General features: G+C 49.4%; 13 non-coding genes across 13 annotated transcripts; all 13 read right to left on the bottom strand.

Moving 5' to 3' along the window:
• Positions 1–383: 383 nt before the first annotated feature.
• Positions 384–502, bottom strand: LOC138257050 (5S ribosomal RNA). Its single transcript, XR_011198326.1, has one exon. It is a non-coding gene; the product is annotated as a 5S ribosomal RNA (ribosomal RNA).
• Positions 503–2,173: 1,671 nt separating this feature from the next.
• LOC138256935 (5S ribosomal RNA) lies at positions 2,174–2,292 on the bottom strand. Its single transcript, XR_011198315.1, has one exon. It is a non-coding gene; the product is annotated as a 5S ribosomal RNA (ribosomal RNA).
• Positions 2,293–3,967: 1,675 nt separating this feature from the next.
• On the bottom strand, positions 3,968–4,086 carry LOC138256818 (5S ribosomal RNA). The gene has a single exon (XR_011198303.1). It is a non-coding gene; the product is annotated as a 5S ribosomal RNA (ribosomal RNA).
• Positions 4,087–5,761: 1,675 nt separating this feature from the next.
• On the bottom strand, positions 5,762–5,880 carry LOC138252635 (5S ribosomal RNA). Its single transcript, XR_011195363.1, has one exon. It is a non-coding gene; the product is annotated as a 5S ribosomal RNA (ribosomal RNA).
• A 1,675-nt stretch (positions 5,881–7,555) lies between these two features.
• Positions 7,556–7,674, bottom strand: LOC138256706 (5S ribosomal RNA). The gene has a single exon (XR_011198292.1). It is a non-coding gene; the product is annotated as a 5S ribosomal RNA (ribosomal RNA).
• A 1,673-nt stretch (positions 7,675–9,347) lies between these two features.
• Positions 9,348–9,466, bottom strand: LOC138256589 (5S ribosomal RNA). Its single transcript, XR_011198281.1, has one exon. It is a non-coding gene; the product is annotated as a 5S ribosomal RNA (ribosomal RNA).
• A 1,675-nt stretch (positions 9,467–11,141) lies between these two features.
• On the bottom strand, positions 11,142–11,260 carry LOC138256474 (5S ribosomal RNA). The gene has a single exon (XR_011198270.1). It is a non-coding gene; the product is annotated as a 5S ribosomal RNA (ribosomal RNA).
• Positions 11,261–12,935: 1,675 nt separating this feature from the next.
• Positions 12,936–13,054, bottom strand: LOC138256359 (5S ribosomal RNA). Its single transcript, XR_011198259.1, has one exon. It is a non-coding gene; the product is annotated as a 5S ribosomal RNA (ribosomal RNA).
• Positions 13,055–14,727: 1,673 nt separating this feature from the next.
• LOC138252624 (5S ribosomal RNA) lies at positions 14,728–14,846 on the bottom strand. The gene has a single exon (XR_011195352.1). It is a non-coding gene; the product is annotated as a 5S ribosomal RNA (ribosomal RNA).
• A 1,675-nt stretch (positions 14,847–16,521) lies between these two features.
• Positions 16,522–16,640, bottom strand: LOC138256247 (5S ribosomal RNA). Its single transcript, XR_011198248.1, has one exon. It is a non-coding gene; the product is annotated as a 5S ribosomal RNA (ribosomal RNA).
• Positions 16,641–18,313: 1,673 nt separating this feature from the next.
• On the bottom strand, positions 18,314–18,432 carry LOC138256132 (5S ribosomal RNA). Its single transcript, XR_011198237.1, has one exon. It is a non-coding gene; the product is annotated as a 5S ribosomal RNA (ribosomal RNA).
• Positions 18,433–20,107: 1,675 nt separating this feature from the next.
• Positions 20,108–20,226, bottom strand: LOC138253094 (5S ribosomal RNA). Its single transcript, XR_011195796.1, has one exon. It is a non-coding gene; the product is annotated as a 5S ribosomal RNA (ribosomal RNA).
• Positions 20,227–21,901: 1,675 nt separating this feature from the next.
• LOC138256016 (5S ribosomal RNA) lies at positions 21,902–22,020 on the bottom strand. Its single transcript, XR_011198225.1, has one exon. It is a non-coding gene; the product is annotated as a 5S ribosomal RNA (ribosomal RNA).
• Positions 22,021–22,130: the final 110 nt, after the last annotated feature.

The following is a 22,130-nucleotide window of genomic DNA, read 5'->3' as shown; positions in this document are numbered from 1 at the left end:
AGGCCGTGTGAAATCGCACCTGGAAAAACAGGAAGTGGCATCACAACCCATGACCTGCCAGGAAATGAGATGCCAAGAAGTGAGATCTGATCTGAAGACCTGACACATATGCTTACCGCAAGAAAGCAAAGCCTTAGCTAGGGGAGCCTTTGTCCGTCGTGGAGCAAATGCTGTCTTGACTTTGGGCCGAGTGTAAAGTGCATAATAATTGTAAGTTTTCCTTGGGAAAGTGTGTATTTTCGTGTTAATGCTGTTCTTTTTCCTTTCTTTTTTTAAGAGAGTAAAAAAAGAGTGTAGTAAATAAAAAGTGTCAAATGAAATTAGCGAGGAAGCTGTGTAATGGAGGTTAGACGTGCGCCACCTAGTGTGCGCGAGAGGCAAAATGCCTACAGCACCTGGTATTCCCAGGCGGTCTCCCATCCAAGTACTAACCAGGCCCGACCCTGCTTAGCTTCCGAGATCGGACGAGATCGGGCGCATTCAGGGTGGTATGGCCGTAGGCAGGAAAGGCTGCACTTTCAGCTCTCTTCTGCTCACCCGGCCCACCGGCCTGGAGCCGACTGCTCTTAATTGCAGCGGAACACCCTCCCACTGGGAACTCCCACACTGCCCCAGGCACAATGCCCCAACCCACACGGAACAACATTTTTTACTCCTCCATTTACCATGCTCGGCGCTACTCCCGCTTCTCTCGTCTTCACAGGCTGCAGCAGCCCCCACCAAACCTAGCACGACCAGCAGGCGGCGCCTGTCACACTCTCAAGTGCAATGGACAACCCTCACCTCACACAGCATGTGCTGCGCCTCCTTGGACCCCTCCTTAGGGCATGACACCGAGGAGTCACCAGGGGAGACGCTGCTTCTCAACAGCAGCCTTCATTCCCCCCTCCCAAGGACCAATAGTTGCTGCTATACAGTTCTCTTTTCCTCATCCCACTGGGTGGCGACACCTCCATTCACTCTGGCCAGGAGAAATAGCTCTTCTACACTACCTTAACAACTCCAGAAAGAAACGGGAAGGCACGCCAATCACTTACCTCTTCTTGCACTTTTTTCACTTACTGGAGAGGCTCTGTCACTCAGACTCTGCCATCTGCAACACATTCGCCATGCCTTGCAGGCAGAGGGTGGCCAGTCTTTCCTTTCCTTTTGGCAAACCAGGGTCCCACTGAAAGTACGTAGGAGTTGTCGGAAAAATCGGATCTGTCATCATGGACTCCTTTCTGAAACAAGATGCAAAATAACGCCCCTTCTCACAACCCCAGTGAAAGTGAAAGGGTCAGAGGTGTGTTGTTTAATGCTTAGGACGCAACAGTGGATCACGTGCTCTCTGCTGGGATGTTTTCCTATGTTGAAGAGGGTTTATTCTGCACAGGCCCTGCTCACCCATTCTTTCTGTGGTCGATAAATGGATCGTTGAGTTAATGACTCCTGTTACAGCGCCAGGAAATGCCGGAAGATGCTGCCGAATGCTTTTAAAACAGCTCAAATTGTACGCACCTTTCCTCTTTTTATTCCCTGTTTCTGGAATGCTCTGCTTTTGGACTCTATTACACTTGCGTCTGCAACTCACTTCATTCTTCCACACCTAATAGATCATCGTCCTTTTATCAGATTTCCCACACGCTGTGCAGATTTTTTGCATTTGGTTGCCAATTGTAGGCTCGAGCACTATTTCTTGGGGGCTAAGGATTATTCATGGTACAAGTCTTAAAGAAAATAAGTCGGGGGACTAACCAAGTTAGACACTATGCAAGTGACATCACGGCACATGACATCACGGCACATGACATCAGGCCGTGTGAAATCGCACCTGGAAAAACAGGAAGTGGCATCACAACCCATGACCTGCCAGGAAATGAGATGCCAAGAAGTGAGATCTGATCTGAAGACCTGACACATATGCTTACCGCAAGAAAGCAAAGCCTTAGCTAGGGGAGCCTTTGTCCGTCGTGGAGCAAATGCTGTCTTGACTTTGGGCCGAGTGTAAAGTGCATAATAATTGTAAGTTTTCCTTGGGAAAGTGTGTATTTTCGTGTTAATGCTGTTCTTTTTCCTTTCTTTTTTTAAGAGAGTAAAAAAAGAGTGTAGTAAATAAAAAGTGTCAAATGAAATTAGCGAGGAAGCTGTGTAATGTTAGACGTGCGCCACCTAGTGTGCGCGAGAGGCAAAATGCCTACAGCACCTGGTATTCCCAGGCGGTCTCCCATCCAAGTACTAACCAGGCCCGACCCTGCTTAGCTTCCGAGATCGGACGAGATCGGGCGCATTCAGGGTGGTATGGCCGTAGGCAGGAAAGACTGCACTTTCAGCTCTCTTCTGCTCACCCGGCCCACCGGCCTGGAGCCGACTGCTCTTAATTGCAGCGGAACACCCTCCCACTGGGAACTCCCACACTGCCCCAGGCACAATGCCCCAACCCACACGGAACAACATTTTTTACTCCTCCATTTACCATGCTCGGCGCTACTCCCGCTTCTCTCGTCTTCACAGGCTGCAGCAGCCCCCACCAAACCTAGCACGACCAGCAGGCGGCGCCTGTCACACTCTCAAGTGCAATGGACAACCCTCACCTCACACAGCATGTGCTGCGCCTCCTTGGACCCCTCCTTAGGGCATGACACCGAGGAGTCACCAGGGGAGACGCTGCTTCTCAACAGCAGCCTTCATTCCCCCCTCCCAAGGACCAATAGTTGCTGCTATGCAGTTCTCTTTTCCTCATCCCACTGGGTGGCGACACCTCCATTCACTCTGGCCAGGAGAAATAGCTCTTCTACACTACCTTAACAACTCCAGAAAGAAACGGGAAGGCACGCCAATCACTTACCTCTTCTTGCACTTTTTTCACTTACTGGAGAGGCTCTGTCACTCAGACTCTGCCATCTGCAACACATTCGCCATGCCTTGCAGGCAGAGGGTGGCCAGTCTTTCCTTTCCTTTTGGCAAACCAGGGTCCCACTGAAAGTACGTAGGAGTTGTCGGAAAAATCGGATCTGTCATCATGGACTCCTTTCTGAAACAAGATGCAAAATAACGCCCCTTCTCACAACCCCAGTGAAAGTGAAAGGGTCAGAGGTGTGTTGTTTAATGCTTAGGACGCAACAGTGGATCACGTGCTCTCTGCTGGGATGTTTTCCTATTTTGAAGAGGGTTTATTCTGCACAGGCCCTGCTCACCCATTCTTTCTGTGGTCGATAAATGGATCGTTGAGTTAATGACACCTCTTACAGCACCAGGAAATGCCGAAAAATGCTGCCGAATGCTTTTAAAACAGCTCAAATTGTACGCACCTTTCCTCTTTTTATTCCCTGTTTCTGGAATGCTCTGCTTTTGGACTCTATTACACTTGCGTCTGCAACTCACTTCATTCTTCCACACCTAATAGATCATCGTCCTTTTATCAGATTTCCCACACGCTGTGCTGATTTTTTGCATTTGGTTGCCAATTGTAGGCTCGAGCACTATTTCTTGGGGGCTAAGGATTATTCATGGTACAAGTCTTAAAGAAAATAAGTCGGGGGACTAACCAAGTTAGACACTATGCAAGTGACATCACGGCACATGACATCACGGCACATGACATCAGGCCGTGTGAAATCGCACCTGGAAAAACAGGAAGTGGCATCACAACCCATGACCTGCCAGGAAATGAGATGCCAAGAAGTGAGATCTGATCTGAAGACCTGACACATATGCTTACCGCAAGAAAGCAAAGCCTTAGCTAGGGGAGCCTTTGTCCGTCGTGGAGCAAATGCTGTCTTGACTTTGGGCCGAGTGTAAAGTGCATAATAATTGTAAGTTTTCCTTGGGAAAGTGTGTATTTTCGTGTTAATGCTGTTCTTTTTCCTTTCTTTTTTTAAGAGAGTAAAAAAAGAGTGTAGTAAATAAAAAGTGTCAAATGAAATTAGCGAGGAAGCTGTGTAATGGAGGTTAGACGTGCGCCACCTAGTGTGCGCGAGAGGCAAAATGCCTACAGCACCTGGTATTCCCAGGCGGTCTCCCATCCAAGTACTAACCAGGCCCGACCCTGCTTAGCTTCCGAGATCGGACGAGATCGGGCGCATTCAGGGTGGTATGGCCGTAGGCAGGAAAGGCTGCACTTTCAGCTCTCTTCTGCTCACCCGGCCCACCGGCCTGGAGCCGACTGCTCTTAATTGCAGCGGAACACCCTCCCACTGGGAACTCCCACACTGCCCCAGGCACAATGCCCCAACCCACACGGAACAACATTTTTTACTCCTCCATTTACCATGCTCGGCGCTACTCCCGCTTCTCTCGTCTTCACAGGCTGCAGCAGCCCCCACCAAACCTAGCACGACCAGCAGGCGGCGCCTGTCACACTCTCAAGTGCAATGGACAACCCTCACCTCACACAGCATGTGCTGCGCCTCCTTGGACCCCTCCTTAGGGCATGACACCGAGGAGTCACCAGGGGAGACGCTGCTTCTCAACAGCAGCCTTCATTCCCCCCTCCCAAGGACCAATAGTTGCTGCTATGCAGTTCTCTTTTCCTCATCCCACTGGGTGGCGACACCTCCATTCACTCTGGCCAGGAGAAATAGCTCTTCTACACTACCTTAACAACTCCAGAAAGAAACGGGAAGGCACGCCAATCACTTACCTCTTCTTGCACTTTTTTCACTTACTGGAGAGGCTCTGTCACTCAGACTCTGCCATCTGCAACACATTCGCCATGCCTTGCAGGCAGAGGGTGGCCAGTCTTTCCTTTCCTTTTGGCAAACCAGGGTCCCACTGAAAGTACGTAGGAGTTGTCGGAAAAATCGGATCTGTCATCATGGACTCCTTTCTGAAACAAGATGCAAAATAACGCCCCTTCTCACAACCCCAGTGAAAGTGAAAGGGTCAGAGGTGTGTTGTTTAATGCTTAGGACGCAACAGTGGATCACGTGCTCTCTGCTGGGATGTTTTCCTATGTTGAAGAGGGTTTATTCTGCACAGGCCCTGCTCACCCATTCTTTCTGTGGTCGATAAATGGATCGTTGAGTTAATGACACCTCTTACAGCGCCAGGAAATGCCGGAAAATGCTGCCGAATGCTTTTAAAACAGCTCAAATTGTACGCACCTTTCCTCTTTTTATTCCCTGTTTCTGGAATGCTCTGCTTTTGGACTCTATTACACTTGCGTCTGCAACTCACTTCATTCTTCCACACCTAATAGATCATCGTCCTTTTATCAGATTTCCCACACGCTGTGCTGATTTTTTGCATTTGGTTGCCAATTGTAGGCTCGAGCACTATTTCTTGGGGGCTAAGGATTATTCATGGTACAAGTCTTAAAGAAAATAAGTCGGGGGACTAACCAAGTTAGACACTATGCAAGTGACATCACGGCACATGACATCACGGCACATGACATCAGGCCGTGTGAAATCGAACCTGGAAAAACAGGAAGTGGCATCACAACCCATGACCTGCCAGGAAATGAGATGCCAAGAAGTGAGATCTGATCTGAAGACCTGACACATATGCTTACCGCAAGAAAGCAAAGCCTTAGCTAGGGGAGCCTTTGTCCGTCGTGGAGCAAATGCTGTCTTGACTTTGGGCCGAGTGTAAAGTGCATAATAATTGTAAGTTTTCCTTGGGAAAGTGTGTATTTTCGTGTTAATGCTGTTCTTTTTCCTTTCTTTTTTTAAGAGAGTAAAAAAAGAGTGTAGTAAATAAAAAGTGTCAAATGAACTTAGCGAGGAAGCTGTGTAATGGAGGTTAGACGTGCGCCACCTAGTGTGCGCGAGAGGCAAAATGCCTACAGCACCTGGTATTCCCAGGCGGTCTCCCATCCAAGTACTAACCAGGCCCGACCCTGCTTAGCTTCCGAGATCGGACGAGATCGGGCGCATTCAGGGTGGTATGGCCGTAAGCAGGAAAGGCTGCACTTTCAGCTCTCTTCTGCTCACCCGGCCCACCGGCCTGGAGCCGACTGCTCTTAATTGCAGCGGAACACCCTCCCACTGGGAACTCCCACACTGCCCCAGGCACAATGCCCCAACCCACACGGAACAACATTTTTTACTCCTCCATTTACCATGCTCGGCGCTACTCCCGCTTCTCTCGTCTTCACAGGCTGCAGCAGCCCCCACCAAACCTAGCACGACCAGCAGGCGGCGCCTGTCACACTCTCAAGTGCAATGGACAACCCTCACCTCACACAGCATGTGCTGCGCCTCCTTGGACCCCTCCTTAGGGCATGACACCGAGGAGTCACCAGGGGAGACGCTGCTTCTCAACAGCAGCCTTCATTCCCCCCTCCCAAGGACCAATAGTTGCTGCTATGCAGTTCTCTTTTCCTCATCCCACTGGGTGGCGACACCTCCATTCACTCTGGCCAGGAGAAATAGCTCTTCTACACTACCTTAACAACTCCAGAAAGAAACGGGAAGGCACGCCAATCACTTACCTCTTCTTGCACTTTTTTCACTTACTGGAGAGGCTCTGTCACTCAGACTCTGCCATCTGCAACACATTCGCCATGCCTTGCAGGCAGAGGGTGGCCAGTCTTTCCTTTCCTTTTGGCAAACCAGGGTCCCACTGAAAGTACGTAGGAGTTGTCGGAAAAATCGGATCTGTCATCATGGACTCCTTTCTGAAACAAGATGCAAAATAACGCCCCTTCTCACAACCCCAGTGAAAGTGAAAGGGTCAGAGGTGTGTTGTTTAATGCTTAGGACGCAACAGTGGATCACGTGCTCTCTGCTGGGATGTTTTCCTATGTTGAAGAGGGTTTATTCTGCACAGGCCCTGCTCACCCATTCTTTCTGTGGTCGATAAATGGATCGTTGAGTTAATGACACCTCTTACAGCGCCAGGAAATGCCGGAAAATGCTGCCGAATGCTTTTAAAACAGCTCAAATTGTACGCACCTTTCCTCTTTTTATTCCCTGTTTCTGGAATGCTCTGCTTTTGGACTCTATTACACTTGCGTCTGCAACTCACTTCATTCTTCCACACCTAATAGATCATCGTCCTTTTATCAGATTTCCCACACGCTGTGCTGATTTTTTGCATTTGGTTGCCAATTGTAGGCTCGAGCACTATTTCTTGGGGGCTAAGGATTATTCATGGTACAAGTCTTAAAGAAAATAAGTCGGGGGACTAACCAAGTTAGACACTATGCAAGTGACATCACGGCACATGACATCACGGCACATGACATCAGGCCGTGTGAAATCGCACCTGGAAAAACAGGAAGTGGCATCACAACCCATGACCTGCCAGGAAATGAGATGCCAAGAAGTGAGATCTGATCTGAAGACCTGACACATATGCTTACCGCAAGAAAGCAAAGCCTTAGCTAGGGGAGCCTTTGTCCGTCGTGGAGCAAATGCTGTCTTGACTTTGGGCCGAGTGTAAAGTGCATAATAATTGTAAGTTTTCCTTGGGAAAGTGTGTATTTTCGTGTTAATGCTGTTCTTTTTCCTTTCTTTTTTTAAGAGAGTAAAAAAAGAGTGTAGTAAATAAAAAGTGTCAAATGAAATTAGCGAGGAAGCTGTGTAATGGAGGTTAGACGTGCGCCACCTAGTGTGTGCGAGAGGCAAAATGCCTACAGCACCTGGTATTCCCAGGCGGTCTCCCATCCAAGTACTAACCAGGCCCGACCCTGCTTAGCTTCCGAGATCGGACGAGATCGGGCGCATTCAGGGTGGTATGGCCGTAGGCAGGAAAGGCTGCACTTTCAGCTCTCTTCTGCTCACCCGGCCCACCGGCCTGGAGCCGACTGCTCTTAATTGCAGCGGAACACCCTCCCACTGGGAACTCCCACACTGCCCCAGGCACAATGCCCCAACCCACACGGAACAACATTTTTTACTCCTCCATTTACCATGCTCGGCGCTACTCCCGCTTCTCTCGTCTTCACAGGCTGCAGCAGCCCCCACCAAACCTAGCACGACCAGCAGGCGGCGCCTGTCACACTCAAGTGCAATGGACAACCCTCACCTCACACAGCATGTGCTGCGCCTCCTTGGACCCCTCCTTAGGGCATGACACCGAGGAGTCACCAGGGGAGACGCTGCTTCTCAACAGCAGCCTTCATTCCCCCCTCCCAAGGACCAATAGTTGCTGCTATGCAGTTCTCTTTTCCTCATCCCACTGGGTGGCGACACCTCCATTCACTCTGGCCAGGAGAAATAGCTCTTCTACACTACCTTAACAACTCCAGAAAGAAACGGGAAGGCACGCCAATCACTTACCTCTTCTTGCACTTTTTTCACTTACTGGAGAGGCTCTGTCACTCAGACTCTGCCATCTGCAACACATTCGCCATGCCTTGCAGGCAGAGGGTGGCCAGTCTTTCCTTTCCTTTTGGCAAACCAGGGTCCCACTGAAAGTACGTAGGAGTTGTCGGAAAAATCGGATCTGTCATCATGGACTCCTTTCTGAAACAAGATGCAAAATAACGCCCCTTCTCACAACCCCAGTGAAAGTGAAAGGGTCAGAGGTGTGTTGTTTAATGCTTAGGACGCAACAGTGGATCACGTGCTCTCTGCTGGGATGTTTTCCTATTTTGAAGAGGGTTTATTCTGCACAGGCCCTGCTCACCCATTCTTTCTGTGGTCGATAAATGGATCGTTGAGTTAATGACACCTCTTACAGCACCAGGAAATGCCGAAAAATGCTGCCGAATGCTTTTAAAACAGCTCAAATTGTACGCACCTTTCCTCTTTTTATTCCCTGTTTCTGGAATGCTCTGCTTTTGGACTCTATTACACTTGCGTCTGCAACTCACTTCATTCTTCCACACCTAATAGATCATCGTCCTTTTATCAGATTTCCCACACGCTGTGCTGATTTTTTGCATTTGGTTGCCAATTGTAGGCTCGAGCACTATTTCTTGGGGGCTAAGGATTATTCATGGTACAAGTCTTAAAGAAAATAAGTCGGGGGACTAACCAAGTTAGACACTATGCAAGTGACATCACGGCACATGACATCACGGCACATGACATCAGGCCGTGTGAAATCGCACCTGGAAAAACAGGAAGTGGCATCACAACCCATGACCTGCCAGGAAATGAGATGCCAAGAAGTGAGATCTGATCTGAAGACCTGACACATATGCTTACCGCAAGAAAGCAAAGCCTTAGCTAGGGGAGCCTTTGTCCGTCGTGGAGCAAATGCTGTCTTGACTTTGGGCCGAGTGTAAAGTGCATAATAATTGTAAGTTTTCCTTGGGAAAGTGTGTATTTTCGTGTTAATGCTGTTCTTTTTCCTTTCTTTTTTTAAGAGAGTAAAAAAAGAGTGTAGTAAATAAAAAGTGTCAAATGAAATTAGCGAGGAAGCTGTGTAATGGAGGTTAGACGTGCGCCACCTAGTGTGCGCGAGAGGCAAAATGCCTACAGCACCTGGTATTCCCAGGCGGTCTCCCATCCAAGTACTAACCAGGCCCGACCCTGCTTAGCTTCCGAGATCGGACGAGATCGGGCGCATTCAGGGTGGTATGGCCGTAGGCAGGAAAGGCTGCACTTTCAGCTCTCTTCTGCTCACCCGGCCCACCGGCCTGGAGCCGACTGCTCTTAATTGCAGCGGAACACCCTCCCACTGGGAACTCCCACACTGCCCCAGGCACAATGCCCCAACCCACACGGAACAACATTTTTTACTCCTCCATTTACCATGCTCGGCGCTACTCCCGCTTCTCTCGTCTTCACAGGCTGCAGCAGCCCCCACCAAACCTAGCACGACCAGCAGGCGGCGCCTGTCACACTCTCAAGTGCAATGGACAACCCTCACCTCACACAGCATGTGCTGCGCCTCCTTGGACCCCTCCTTAGGGCATGACACCGAGGAGTCACCAGGGGAGACGCTGCTTCTCAACAGCAGCCTTCATTCCCCCCTCCCAAGGACCAATAGTTGCTGCTATGCAGTTCTCTTTTCCTCATCCCACTGGGTGGCGACACCTCCATTCACTCTGGCCAGGAGAAATAGCTCTTCTACACTACCTTAACAACTCCAGAAAGAAACGGGAAGGCACGCCAATCACTTACCTCTTCTTGCACTTTTTTCACTTACTGGAGAGGCTCTGTCACTCAGACTCTGCCATCTGCAACACATTCGCCATGCCTTGCAGGCAGAGGGTGGCCAGTCTTTCCTTTCCTTTTGGCAAACCAGGGTCCCACTGAAAGTACGTAGGAGTTGTCGGAAAAATCGGATCTGTCATCATGGACTCCTTTCTGAAACAAGATGCAAAATAACGCCCCTTCTCACAACCCCAGTGAAAGTGAAAGGGTCAGAGGTGTGTTGTTTAATGCTTAGGACGCAACAGTGGATCACGTGCTCTCTGCTGGGATGTTTTCCTATGTTGAAGAGGGTTTATTCTGCACAGGCCCTGCTCACCCATTCTTTCTGTGGTCGATAAATGGATCGTTGAGTTAATGACACCTCTTACAGCGCCAGGAAATGCCGGAAAATGCTGCCGAATGCTTTTAAAACAGCTCAAATTGTACGCACCTTTCCTCTTTTTATTCCCTGTTTCTGGAATGCTCTGCTTTTGGACTCTATTACACTTGCGTCTGCAACTCACTTCATTCTTCCACACCGAATAGATCATCGTCCTTTTATCAGATTTCCCACACGCTGTGCTGATTTTTTGCATTTGGTTGCCAATTGTAGGCTCGAGCACTATTTCTTGGGGGCTAAGGATTATTCATGGTACAAGTCTTAAAGAAAATAAGTCGGGGGACTAACCAAGTTAGACACTATGCAAGTGACATCACGGCACATGACATCACGGCACATGACATCAGGCCGTGTGAAATCGCACCTGGAAAAACAGGAAGTGGCATCACAACCCATGACCTGCCAGGAAATGAGATGCCAAGAAGTGAGATCTGATCTGAAGACCTGACACATATGCTTACCGCAAGAAAGCAAAGCCTTAGCTAGGGGAGCCTTTGTCCGTCGTGGAGCAAATGCTGTCTTGACTTTGGGCCGAGTGTAAAGTGCATAATAATTGTAAGTTTTCCTTGGGAAAGTGTGTATTTTCGTGTTAATGCTGTTCTTTTTCCTTTCTTTTTTTAAGAGAGTAAAAAAAGAGTGTAGTAAATAAAAAGTGTCAAATGAAATTAGCGAGGAAGCTGTGTAATGGAGGTTAGACGTGCGCCACCTAGTGTGCGCGAGAGGCAAAATGCCTACAGCACCTGGTATTCCCAGGCGGTCTCCCATCCAAGTACTAACCAGGCCCGACCCTGCTTAGCTTCCGAGATCGGACGAGATCGGGCGCATTCAGGGTGGTATGGCCGTAGGCAGGAAAGGCTGCACTTTCAGCTCTCTTCTGCTCACCCGGCCCACCGGCCTGGAGCCGACTGCTCTTAATTGCAGCGGAACACCCTCCCACTGGGAACTCCCACACTGCCCCAGGCACAATGCCCCAACCCACACGGAACAACATTTTTTACTCCTCCATTTACCATGCTCGGCGCTACTCCCGCTTCTCTCGTCTTCACAGGCTGCAGCAGCCCCCACCAAACCTAGCACGACCAGCAGGCGGCGCCTGTCACACTCTCAAGTGCAATGGACAACCCTCACCTCACACAGCATGTGCTCCGCCTCCTTGGACCCCTCCTTAGGGCATGACACCGAGGAGTCACCAGGGGAGACGCTGCTTCTCAACAGCAGCCTTCATTCCCCCCTCCCAAGGACCAATAGTTGCTGCTATGCAGTTCTCTTTTCCTCATCCCACTGGGTGGCGACACCTCCATTCACTCTGGCCAGGAGAAATAGCTCTTCTACACTACCTTAACAACTCCAGAAAGAAACGGGAAGGCACGCCAATCACTTACCTCTTCTTGCACTTTTTTCACTTACTGGAGAGGCTCTGTCACTCAGACTCTGCCATCTGCAACACATTCGCCATGCCTTGCAGGCAGAGGGTGGCCAGTCTTTCCTTTCCTTTTGGCAAACCAGGGTCCCACTGAAAGTACGTAGGAGTTGTCGGAAAAATCGGATCTGTCATCATGGACTCCTTTCTGAAACAAGATGCAAAATAACGCCCCTTCTCACAACCCCAGTGAAAGTGAAAGGGTCAGAGGTGTGTTGTTTAATGCTTAGGACGCAACAGTGGATCACGTGCTCTCTGCTGGGATGTTTTCCTATGTTGAAGAGGGTTTATTCTGCACAGGCCCTGCTCACCCATTCTTTCTGTGGTCGATAAATGGATCGTTGAGTTAATGACTCCTGTTACAGCGCCAGGAAATGCCGGAAGATGCTGCCGAATGCTTTTAAAACAGCTCAAATTGTACGCACCTTTCCTCTTTTTATTCCCTGTTTCTGGAATGCTCTGCTTTTGGACTCTATTACACTTGCGTCTGCAACTCACTTCATTCTTCCACACCTAATAGATCATCGTCCTTTTATCAGATTTCCCACACGCTGTGCAGATTTTTTGCATTTGGTTGCCAATTGTAGGCTCGAGCACTATTTCTTGGGGGCTAAGGATTATTCATGGTACAAGTCTTAAAGAAAATAAGTCGGGGGACTAACCAAGTTAGACACTATGCAAGTGACATCACGGCACATGACATCACGGCACATGACATCAGGCCGTGTGAAATCGCACCTGGAAAAACAGGAAGTGGCATCACAACCCATGACCTGCCAGGAAATGAGATGCCAAGAAGTGAGATCTGATCTGAAGACCTGACACATATGCTTACCGCAAGAAAGCAAAGCCTTAGCTAGGGGAGCCTTTGTCCGTCGTGGAGCAAATGCTGTCTTGACTTTGGGCCGAGTGTAAAGTGCATAATAATTGTAAGTTTTCCTTGGGAAAGTGTGTATTTTCGTGTTAATGCTGTTCTTTTTCCTTTCTTTTTTTAAGAGAGTAAAAAAAGAGTGTAGTAAATAAAAAGTGTCAAATGAAATTAGCGAGGAAGCTGTGTAATGGAGGTTAGACGTGCGCCACCTAGTGTGCGCGAGAGGCAAAATGCCTACAGCACCTGGTATTCCCAGGCGGTCTCCCATCCAAGTACTAACCAGGCCCGACCCTGCTTAGCTTCCGAGATCGGACGAGATCGGGCGCATTCAGGGTGGTATGGCCGTAGGCAGGAAAGGCTGCACTTTCAGCTCTCTTCTGCTCACCCGGCCCACCGGCCTGGAGCCGACTGCTCTTAATTGCAGCGGAACACCCTCCCACTGGGAACTCCCACACTGCCCCAGGCACAATGCCCCAACCCACACGGAACAACATTTTTTACTCCTCCATTTACCATGCTCGGCGCTACTCCCGCTTCTCTCGTCTTCACAGGCTGCAGCAGCCCCCACCAAACCTAGCACGACCAGCAGGCGGCGCCTGTCACACTCAAGTGCAATGGACAACCCTCACCTCACACAGCATGTGCTGCGCCTCCTTGGACCCCTCCTTAGGGCATGACACCGAGGAGTCACCAGGGGAGACGCTGCTTCTCAACAGCAGCCTTCATTCCCCCCTCCCAAGGACCAATAGTTGCTGCTATGCAGTTCTCTTTTCCTCATCCCACTGGGTGGCGACACCTCCATTCACTCTGGCCAGGAGAAATAGCTCTTCTACACTACCTTAACAACTCCAGAAAGAAACGGGAAGGCACGCCAATCACTTACCTCTTCTTGCACTTTTTTCACTTACTGGAGAGGCTCTGTCACTCAGACTCTGCCATCTGCAACACATTCGCCATGCCTTGCAGGCAGAGGGTGGCCAGTCTTTCCTTTCCTTTTGGCAAACCAGGGTCCCACTGAAAGTACGTAGGAGTTGTCGGAAAAATCGGATCTGTCATCATGGACTCCTTTCTGAAACAAGATGCAAAATAACGCCCCTTCTCACAACCCCAGTGAAAGTGAAAGGGTCAGAGGTGTGTTGTTTAATGCTTAGGACGCAACAGTGGATCACGTGCTCTCTGCTGGGATGTTTTCCTATTTTGAAGAGGGTTTATTCTGCACAGGCCCTGCTCACCCATTCTTTCTGTGGTCGATAAATGGATCGTTGAGTTAATGACACCTCTTACAGCACCAGGAAATGCCGAAAAATGCTGCCGAATGCTTTTAAAACAGCTCAAATTGTACGCACCTTTCCTCTTTTTATTCCCTGTTTCTGGAATGCTCTGCTTTTGGACTCTATTACACTTGCGTCTGCAACTCACTTCATTCTTCCACACCTAATAGATCATCGTCCTTTTATCAGATTTCCCACACGCTGTGCAGATTTTTTGCATTTGGTTGCCAATTGTAGGCTCGAGCACTATTTCTTGGGGGCTAAGGATTATTCATGGTACAAGTCTTAAAGAAAATAAGTCGGGGGACTAACCAAGTTAGACACTATGCAAGTGACATCACGGCACATGACATCACGGCACATGACATCAGGCCGTGTGAAATCGCACCTGGAAAAACAGGAAGTGGCATCACAACCCATGACCTGCCAGGAAATGAGATGCCAAGAAGTGAGATCTGATCTGAAGACCTGACACATATGCTTACCGCAAGAAAGCAAAGCCTTAGCTAGGGGAGCCTTTGTCCGTCGTGGAGCAAATGCTGTCTTGACTTTGGGCCGAGTGTAAAGTGCATAATAATTGTAAGTTTTCCTTGGGAAAGTGTGTATTTTCGTGTTAATGCTGTTCTTTTTCCTTTCTTTTTTTAAGAGAGTAAAAAAAGAGTGTAGTAAATAAAAAGTGTCAAATGAACTTAGCGAGGAAGCTGTGTAATGGAGGTTAGACGTGCGCCACCTAGTGTGCGCGAGAGGCAAAATGCCTACAGCACCTGGTATTCCCAGGCGGTCTCCCATCCAAGTACTAACCAGGCCCGACCCTGCTTAGCTTCCGAGATCGGACGAGATCGGGCGCATTCAGGGTGGTATGGCCGTAAGCAGGAAAGGCTGCACTTTCAGCTCTCTTCTGCTCACCCGGCCCACCGGCCTGGAGCCGACTGCTCTTAATTGCAGCGGAACACCCTCCCACTGGGAACTCCCACACTGCCCCAGGCACAATGCCCCAACCCACACGGAACAACATTTTTTACTCCTCCATTTACCATGCTCGGCGCTACTCCCGCTTCTCTCGTCTTCACAGGCTGCAGCAGCCCCCACCAAACCTAGCACGACCAGCAGGCGGCGCCTGTCACACTCTCAAGTGCAATGGACAACCCTCACCTCACACAGCATGTGCTGCGCCTCCTTGGACCCCTCCTTAGGGCATGACACCGAGGAGTCACCAGGGGAGACGCTGCTTCTCAACAGCAGCCTTCATTCCCCCCTCCCAAGGACCAATAGTTGCTGCTATGCAGTTCTCTTTTCCTCATCCCACTGGGTGGCGACACCTCCATTCACTCTGGCCAGGAGAAATAGCTCTTCTACACTACCTTAACAACTCCAGAAAGAAACGGGAAGGCACGCCAATCACTTACCTCTTCTTGCACTTTTTTCACTTACTGGAGAGGCTCTGTCACTCAGACTCTGCCATCTGCAACACATTCGCCATGCCTTGCAGGCAGAGGGTGGCCAGTCTTTCCTTTCCTTTTGGCAAACCAGGGTCCCACTGAAAGTACGTAGGAGTTGTCGGAAAAATCGGATCTGTCATCATGGACTCCTTTCTGAAACAAGATGCAAAATAACGCCCCTTCTCACAACCCCAGTGAAAGTGAAAGGGTCAGAGGTGTGTTGTTTAATGCTTAGGACGCAACAGTGGATCACGTGCTCTCTGCTGGGATGTTTTCCTATGTTGAAGAGGGTTTATTCTGCACAGGCCCTGCTCACCCATTCTTTCTGTGGTCGATAAATGGATCGTTGAGTTAATGACACCTCTTACAGCGCCAGGAAATGCCGGAAAATGCTGCCGAATGCTTTTAAAACAGCTCAAATTGTACGCACCTTTCCTCTTTTTATTCCCTGTTTCTGGAATGCTCTGCTTTTGGACTCTATTACACTTGCGTCTGCAACTCACTTCATTCTTCCACACCTAATAGATCATCGTCCTTTTATCAGATTTCCCACACGCTGTGCTGATTTTTTGCATTTGGTTGCCAATTGTAGGCTCGAGCACTATTTCTTGGGGGCTAAGGATTATTCATGGTACAAGTCTTAAAGAAAATAAGTCGGGGGACTAACCAAGTTAGACACTATGCAAGTGACATCACGGCACATGACATCACGGCACATGACATCAGGCCGTGTGAAATCGCACCTGGAAAAACAGGAAGTGGCATCACAACCCATGACCTGCCAGGAAATGAGATGCCAAGAAGTGAGATCTGATCTGAAGACCTGACACATATGCTTACCGCAAGAAAGCAAAGCCTTAGCTAGGGGAGCCTTTGTCCGTCGTGGAGCAAATGCTGTCTTGACTTTGGGCCGAGTGTAAAGTGCATAATAATTGTAAGTTTTCCTTGGGAAAGTGTGTATTTTCGTGTTAATGCTGTTCTTTTTCCTTTCTTTTTTTAAGAGAGTAAAAAAAGAGTGTAGTAAATAAAAAGTGTCAAATGAAATTAGCGAGGAAGCTGTGTAATGGAGGTTAGACGTGCGCCACCTAGTGTGTGCGAGAGGCAAAATGCCTACAGCACCTGGTATTCCCAGGCGGTCTCCCATCCAAGTACTAACCAGGCCCGACCCTGCTTAGCTTCCGAGATCGGACGAGATCGGGCGCATTCAGGGTGGTATGGCCGTAGGCAGGAAAGGCTGCACTTTCAGCTCTCTTCTGCTCACCCGGCCCACCGGCCTGGAGCCGACTGCTCTTAATTGCAGCGGAACACCCTCCCACTGGGAACTCCCACACTGCCCCAGGCACAATGCCCCAACCCACACGGAACAACATTTTTTACTCCTCCATTTACCATGCTCGGCGCTACTCCCGCTTCTCTCGTCTTCACAGGCTGCAGCAGCCCCCACCAAACCTAGCACGACCAGCAGGCGGCGCCTGTCACACTCAAGTGCAATGGACAACCCTCACCTCACACAGCATGTGCTGCGCCTCCTTGGACCCCTCCTTAGGGCATGACACCGAGGAGTCACCAGGGGAGACGCTGCTTCTCAACAGCAGCCTTCATTCCCCCCTCCCAAGGACCAATAGTTGCTGCTATGCAGTTCTCTTTTCCTCATCCCACTGGGTGGCGACACCTCCATTCACTCTGGCCAGGAGAAATAGCTCTTCTACACTACCTTAACAACTCCAGAAAGAAACGGGAAGGCACGCCAATCACTTACCTCTTCTTGCACTTTTTTCACTTACTGGAGAGGCTCTGTCACTCAGACTCTGCCATCTGCAACACATTCGCCATGCCTTGCAGGCAGAGGGTGGCCAGTCTTTCCTTTCCTTTTGGCAAACCAGGGTCCCACTGAAAGTACGTAGGAGTTGTCGGAAAAATCGGATCTGTCATCATGGACTCCTTTCTGAAACAAGATGCAAAATAACGCCCCTTCTCACAACCCCAGTGAAAGTGAAAGGGTCAGAGGTGTGTTGTTTAATGCTTAGGACGCAACAGTGGATCACGTGCTCTCTGCTGGGATGTTTTCCTATTTTGAAGAGGGTTTATTCTGCACAGGCCCTGCTCACCCATTCTTTCTGTGGTCGATAAATGGATCGTTGAGTTAATGACACCTCTTACAGCACCAGGAAATGCCGAAAAATGCTGCCGAATGCTTTTAAAACAGCTCAAATTGTACGCACCTTTCCTCTTTTTATTCCCTGTTTCTGGAATGCTCTGCTTTTGGACTCTATTACACTTGCGTCTGCAACTCACTTCATTCTTCCACACCTAATAGATCATCGTCCTTTTATCAGATTTCCCACACGCTGTGCTGATTTTTTGCATTTGGTTGCCAATTGTAGGCTCGAGCACTATTTCTTGGGGGCTAAGGATTATTCATGGTACAAGTCTTAAAGAAAATAAGTCGGGGGACTAACCAAGTTAGACACTATGCAAGTGACATCACGGCACATGACATCACGGCACATGACATCAGGCCGTGTGAAATCGCACCTGGAAAAACAGGAAGTGGCATCACAACCCATGACCTGCCAGGAAATGAGATGCCAAGAAGTGAGATCTGATCTGAAGACCTGACACATATGCTTACCGCAAGAAAGCAAAGCCTTAGCTAGGGGAGCCTTTGTCCGTCGTGGAGCAAATGCTGTCTTGACTTTGGGCCGAGTGTAAAGTGCATAATAATTGTAAGTTTTCCTTGGGAAAGTGTGTATTTTCGTGTTAATGCTGTTCTTTTTCCTTTCTTTTTTTAAGAGAGTAAAAAAAGAGTGTAGTAAATAAAAAGTGTCAAATGAAATTAGCGAGGAAGCTGTGTAATGGAGGTTAGACGTGCGCCACCTAGTGTGCGCGAGAGGCAAAATGCCTACAGCACCTGGTATTCCCAGGCGGTCTCCCATCCAAGTACTAACCAGGCCCGACCCTGCTTAGCTTCCGAGATCGGACGAGATCGGGCGCATTCAGGGTGGTATGGCCGTAGGCAGGAAAAGCTGCACTTTCAGCTCTCTTCTGCTCACCCGGCCCACCGGCCTGGAGCCGACTGCTCTTAATTGCAGCGGAACACCCTCCCACTGGGAACTCCCACACTGCCCCAGGCACAATGCCCCAACCCACACGGAACAACATTTTTTACTCCTCCATTTACCATGCTCGGCGCTACTCCCGCTTCTCTCGTCTTCACAGGCTGCAGCAGCCCCCACCAAACCTAGCACGACCAGCAGGCGGCGCCTGTCACACTCTCAAGTGCAATGGACAACCCTCACCTCACACAGCATGTGCTGCGCCTCCTTGGACCCCTCCTTAGGGCATGACACCGAGGAGTCACCAGGGGAGACGCTGCTTCTCAACAGCAGCCTTCATTCCCCCCTCCCAAGGACCAATAGTTGCTGCTATGCAGTTCTCTTTTCCTCATCCCACTGGGTGGCGACACCTCCATTCACTCTGGCCAGGAGAAATAGCTCTTCTACACTACCTTAACAACTCCAGAAAGAAACGGGAAGGCACGCCAATCACTTACCTCTTCTTGCACTTTTTTCACTTACTGGAGAGGCTCTGTCACTCAGACTCTGCCATCTGCAACACATTCGCCATGCCTTGCAGGCAGAGGGTGGCCAGTCTTTCCTTTCCTTTTGGCAAACCAGGGTCCCACTGAAAGTACGTAGGAGTTGTCGGAAAAATCGGATCTGTCATCATGGACTCCTTTCTGAAACAAGATGCAAAATAACGCCCCTTCTCACAACCCCAGTGAAAGTGAAAGGGTCAGAGGTGTGTTGTTTAATGCTTAGGACGCAACAGTGGATCACGTGCTCTCTGCTGGGATGTTTTCCTATGTTGAAGAGGGTTTATTCTGCACAGGCCCTGCTCACCCATTCTTTCTGTGGTCGATAAATGGATCGTTGAGTTAATGACACCTCTTACAGCGCCAGGAAATGCCGGAAAATGCTGCCGAATGCTTTTAAAACAGCTCAAATTGTACGCACCTTTCCTCTTTTTATTCCCTGTTTCTGGAATGCTCTGCTTTTGGACTCTATTACACTTGCGTCTGCAACTCACTTCATTCTTCCACACCTAATAGATCATCGTCCTTTTATCAGATTTCCCACACGCTGTGCTGATTTTTTGCATTTGGTTGCCAATTGTAGGCTCGAGCACTATTTCTTGGGGGCTAAGGATTATTCATGGTACAAGTCTTAAAGAAAATAAGTCGGGGGACTAACCAAGTTAGACACTATGCAAGTGACATCACGGCACATGACATCACGGCACATGACATCAGGCCGTGTGAAATCGAACCTGGAAAAACAGGAAGTGGCATCACAACCCATGACCTGCCAGGAAATGAGATGCCAAGAAGTGAGATCTGATCTGAAGACCTGACACATATGCTTACCGCAAGAAAGCAAAGCCTTAGCTAGGGGAGCCTTTGTCCGTCGTGGAGCAAATGCTGTCTTGACTTTGGGCCGAGTGTAAAGTGCATAATAATTGTAAGTTTTCCTTGGGAAAGTGTGTATTTTCGTGTTAATGCTGTTCTTTTTCCTTTCTTTTTTTAAGAGAGTAAAAAAAGAGTGTAGTAAATAAAAAGTGTCAAATGAACTTAGCGAGGAAGCTGTGTAATGGAGGTTAGACGTGCGCCACCTAGTGTGCGCGAGAGGCAAAATGCCTACAGCACCTGGTATTCCCAGGCGGTCTCCCATCCAAGTACTAACCAGGCCCGACCATGCTTAGCTTCCGAGATCGGACGAGATCGGGCGCATTCAGGGTGGTATGGCCGTAAGCAGGAAAGGCTGCACTTTCAGCTCTCTTCTGCTCACCCGGCCCACCGGCCTGGAGCCGACTGCTCTTAATTGCAGCGGAACACCCTCCCACTGGGAACTCCCACACTGCCCCAGGCACAATGCCCCAACCCACACGGAACAACATTTTTTACTCCTCCATTTACCATGCTCGGCGCTACTCCCGCTTCTCTCGTCTTCACAGGCTGCAGCAGCCCCCACCAAACCTAGCACGACCAGCAGGCGGCGCCTGTCACACTCTCAAGTGCAATGGACAACCCTCACCTCACACAGCATGTGCTGCGCCTCCTTGGACCCCTCCTTAGGGCATGACACCGAGGAGTCACCAGGGGAGACGCTGCTTCTCAACAGCAGCCTTCATTCCCCCCTCCCAAGGACCAATAGTTGCTGCTATGCAGTTCTCTTTTCCTCATCCCACTGGGTGGCGACACCTCCATTCACTCTGGCCAGGAGAAATAGCTCTTCTACACTACCTTAACAACTCCAGAAAGAAACGGGAAGGCACGCCAATCACTTACCTCTTCTTGCACTTTTTTCACTTACTGGAGAGGCTCTGTCACTCAGACTCTGCCATCTGCAACACATTCGCCATGCCTTGCAGGCAGAGGGTGGCCAGTCTTTCCTTTCCTTTTGGCAAACCAGGGTCCCACTGAAAGTACGTAGGAGTTGTCGGAAAAATCGGATCTGTCATCATGGACTCCTTTCTGAAACAAGATGCAAAATAACGCCCCTTCTCACAACCCCAGTGAAAGTGAAAGGGTCAGAGGTGTGTTGTTTAATGCTTAGGACGCAACAGTGGATCACGTGCTCTCTGCTGGGATGTTTTCCTATGTTGAAGAGGGTTTATTCTGCACAGGCCCTGCTCACCCATTCTTTCTGTGGTCGATAAATGGATCGTTGAGTTAATGACACCTCTTACAGCGCCAGGAAATGCCGGAAAATGCTGCCGAATGCTTTTAAAACAGCTCAAATTGTACGCACCTTTCCTCTTTTTATTCCCTGTTTCTGGAATGCTCTGCTTTTGGACTCTATTACACTTGCGTCTGCAACTCACTTCATTCTTCCACACCTAATAGATCATCGTCCTTTTATCAGATTTCCCACACGCTGTGCTGATTTTTTGCATTTGGTTGCCAATTGTAGGCTCGAGCACTATTTCTTGGGGGCTAAGGATTATTCATGGTACAAGTCTTAAAGAAAATAAGTCGGGGGACTAACCAAGTTAGACACTATGCAAGTGACATCACGGCACATGACATCACGGCACATGACATCAGGCCGTGTGAAATCGCACCTGGAAAAACAGGAAGTGGCATCACAACCCATGACCTGCCAGGAAATGAGATGCCAAGAAGTGAGATCTGATCTGAAGACCTGACACATATGCTTACCGCAAGAAAGCAAAGCCTTAGCTAGGGGAGCCTTTGTCCGTCGTGGAGCAAATGCTGTCTTGACTTTGGGCCGAGTGTAAAGTGCATAATAATTGTAAGTTTTCCTTGGGAAAGTGTGTATTTTCGTGTTAATGCTGTTCTTTTTCCTTTCTTTTTTTAAGAGAGTAAAAAAAGAGTGTAGTAAATAAAAAGTGTCAAATGAAATTAGCGAGGAAGCTGTGTAATGGAGGTTAGACGTGCGCCACCTAGTGTGTGCGAGAGGCAAAATGCCTACAGCACCTGGTATTCCCAGGCGGTCTCCCATCCAAGTACTAACCAGGCCCGACCCTGCTTAGCTTCCGAGATCGGACGAGATCGGGCGCATTCAGGGTGGTATGGCCGTAGGCAGGAAAGGCTGCACTTTCAGCTCTCTTCTGCTCACCCGGCCCACCGGCCTGGAGCCGACTGCTCTTAATTGCAGCGGAACACCCTCCCACTGGGAACTCCCACACTGCCC

The sequence above is a fragment of the Pleurodeles waltl genome, chromosome 8 (assembly GCF_031143425.1).
Source record: "Pleurodeles waltl isolate 20211129_DDA chromosome 8, aPleWal1.hap1.20221129, whole genome shotgun sequence".
NCBI classification, from domain to species: Eukaryota; Metazoa; Chordata; class Amphibia; order Caudata; family Salamandridae; genus Pleurodeles; species Pleurodeles waltl.
This window is presented reverse-complemented; position numbering and strand designations above follow the sequence as displayed.